Source organism: Leuciscus leuciscus, assembly GCF_965113295.1.
Source record: "Leuciscus leuciscus genome assembly, chromosome: 12".
Taxonomy (NCBI): Eukaryota; Metazoa; Chordata; class Actinopteri; order Cypriniformes; family Leuciscidae; genus Leuciscus; species Leuciscus leuciscus.
The window spans coordinates 20,587,686-20,590,834 of NC_138736.1; the positions used below are offsets into that span (position 1 = coordinate 20,587,686).

A 3,149-nucleotide genomic window follows, 5' to 3' on the forward strand; every position below is an offset into this window, starting at 1 on the left:
AAAATTGGCCGTTTTCCTATATTATATGTACATATATGCACATATATGCACCTACATGTTCACCTATATATGCTCACCTATATGTTCACATATATATGCACCTATATGTTCACATATATGCACCTATATGTTCACCTATATATGCACCTATATGTTTACCTACTATATATTAGTCAAATTATTAAAATCCATAGCTACTAGGCCTACACTGTAAAAAAAAAAAAATCCCGTATACAAACGGTAAATCTCTGGCAGCAAAGTTTCCAGACGGATTCCGTTAAATTACAGCAAATAACCATTTCACAAAATTACAGGCAAAAACAGTGAAAATACAGAATTGACTTTACAGTCAAAATTTATTAAATTACAGTACATTACTGTTGATAATGGCTTATTAAACCGTGGAAAAACGGATAAATGATGTCAAATTACATTTAAAAAAAAACATTTAACTTTCAAGTTAAACTGTAAATTTAGGGTTTTATAAAGTTATTTTATAATAATCTACAGTAATTATCTTTTAATATATAGTTTTTCCTGTGTATAATAACTATGAAGTTATGTATAAAAATGCATTAAATACATAAATTCAAATTCAAAGTTTGTATATTTACAGTTAAGGCCTTTCCAATTTCACAACTTTGACCAATCTCTAATTAAGTACTTAATAATAGCAAATGTACAGTCAATTTCTGTTAAATTAATTAAACGTATAAGTACAAAATACCTGCACATTTACAGTATTACTCATTAAACAAACACTGAACATCAAGATATGTGAATGATAGGAAATACAATCTTAGTATATAATTTAGAACATGTAAAAATATCTACATTAAAAGGCAATTGCTGTATGCCTTTATACTCTAATATAACTTATTTTACACATTTACAATTACATTTTATCCAAAGTGACTTAAAAATTAAGAGAACAATAGAAGTAACAAGTGCAGTGACAAGTCCCAGTTAGTGTAGCACAGTATACAAGTTTATTTATTTATTATTAAAACAAAGATTTAGTATTATTGGGTCAAGTGTTTATGAAAAGATGGATCTTTAGCAGTTTCTTGAAAATGTGTTAAGTTGGGCAGGTCATCCCACCAGCAGGGAACAGTCCAGGTAAAGGTCAGTGAAAGTGGTTTTGTGTCTCTTTGGGATGATGGCACCACAAGGCGCCGTTCACTTGCAGAACACAAGCTTCTGGAGACACATAGATCTGAAGCAGTGAGTTTAGGTCTTGCTGCAGCATCTGGATCAGTTGCAGAGGTTTGACTGATGCTGGAAGGCCTGCCAGGAGAGCATTACAATAGTCCAGTCTGGATAGAACAAGAGCTTAGACAAGGAGTTGTGTGACTCCGACAGGAAGGGCCGGATCTTTCTGGTGTTGTATAAGGCAAATCAGCAGGATCGCATGGTTTGGCTGAAAGTGAAACCATAAGCAGTTTTGTCTTGGCAAGGTTGAATTGAAGGTGAAGGTCATTCATCCAGCAAGAATTTTCCATCAGGTAGGCTGAGATGCGAGCAGCAACCGTCAGATCCTCTGGCTGGAATGAAAGGTAGAGATATATGTCATTATAAGTGATAGGAAAACCCATGTTTCTAAATGACAGAGCCTAGTTACAATACAAAAAAATAATAATAATAGATGGGTGGAATCTAACACAATCGTGGTCTTACTGAAGCAAAACCAAACCTTGTGCAGCTACAGTGGCCTCACAAGGATCAAATGAATATTCACATGGGAAAATATAGTATAAAACAAATTACATTTTCTGCCACTTTTAGTGCAATCATATGGAATCAGAAGACTCGGCCATTACAATATTTTAAATTACTTCTTCCCATACCTTGTTTGCCATGATCATTCTGCTTTCCACTTGACCTGAAATCACAAATATATATATATATATATTTTTTTTTTTACAACTCAGTATTACATTTGCATATGTCAGAATATGTTCCACTGGGACAATGCAAAACCTCAACTGACGTGTTGGCAAGCATGCAGCCAGAATATGGAATTTATCATGTGGTGTTCATATTCTAGCCTCATGTGTTTTCCTGTATCATCAACGAGTACAGTATTTGCTGAATTCGTTTTCTTAATGGTCTTGATAACCACATTAACCCTTATGAAAATTAACTATGGTTTAACCAAAAAAAAAAAACCTTGGTAACGTTAGGCCTATTTGTAGTATAACTGTGGTTATTAAAAATGGTAATAAAAATCCGCCAAAAACGTGGTTACTATTTTTTAAGAGAAGAGTTTTCAGCTTCCAGACAGTGTTTAAAAATGTCCCGCCATTTAAGAGATTGATTTACTGACAGATACTATCGCGTATTAACAAAGATTTTATACACAATTAAACGGACTTTATGTATAACAAGTCTACGAAAGCTTGTTTTAGGTATTTTTTGAGGTGTGGGTTCAACTGATCTTTCTTAAAACAGATGGAAAATGTAAAGATGCATGCTACATTTTCAGTGTTTTGCCTCCAGCTCATCATTTAAAATGCTAATGTTAGCTTGAAAACTGTAACGTAAACTTAACACAAATGTAATATAAAATATCGTTCACATGCAGACTCTTACCTCAGCCGGTGATCGGTTGGCATGATGTCCGCTGTGACGAACCAGGCTCACTGAAAAGGGTGCTATTTCCGAAGAATCCAAACTGACAACAGCTAGGGCTCCTGCTCACGGCTGCTCTCGACGAACACGATTGCTTTGAATTATGAGGTGTCATATTGAACCCCTGTTAATCTCACAATCCACTTCAGGAGAGTAGACTGAATTCAAATCTCCCACTTGCACTTGATACAGATCCAAAGTCGACTGATCAGCTGACCGTTGTGGGCGCGACTAAACAGCGGAAACGTAATGGCGGCGAATTTGAATCTGCGTCATCGCGTGCGCGCGCGCGCGCACACACACACACACACACACACACAAAGCCCTGAATGTGCAGCAACGGAGATTTAGAAAAATATTAATAAAATATACATGAAATTATGGGAGAATAAGACAATGAAATAATGATCAAAATGAGCATCTATTTGCAAGACAAGATTAAAAGACTATAGCCTAAAAACAATTCAATACAGGTCTACTGTAGCCTATGTAGGGTCGGCTGTATGTACAAATACTAT

The 3,149-nt window shown here is 35.2% G+C and overlaps 1 long non-coding RNA gene across 1 annotated transcript; it reads right to left on the reverse strand.

The window, feature by feature from the left end:
• Positions 1-672: 672 nt before the first annotated feature.
• Positions 673-2,840, reverse strand: LOC309510323. Its single transcript, XR_014210313.1, has 3 exons — positions 2,593-2,840; positions 1,848-1,882; positions 673-1,544 (listed from the first exon to the last, which is right to left on the reverse strand). It is a non-coding gene; the product is annotated as an uncharacterized lncRNA (long non-coding RNA).
• Between the last annotated feature and the right edge of the window lie 309 nt (positions 2,841-3,149).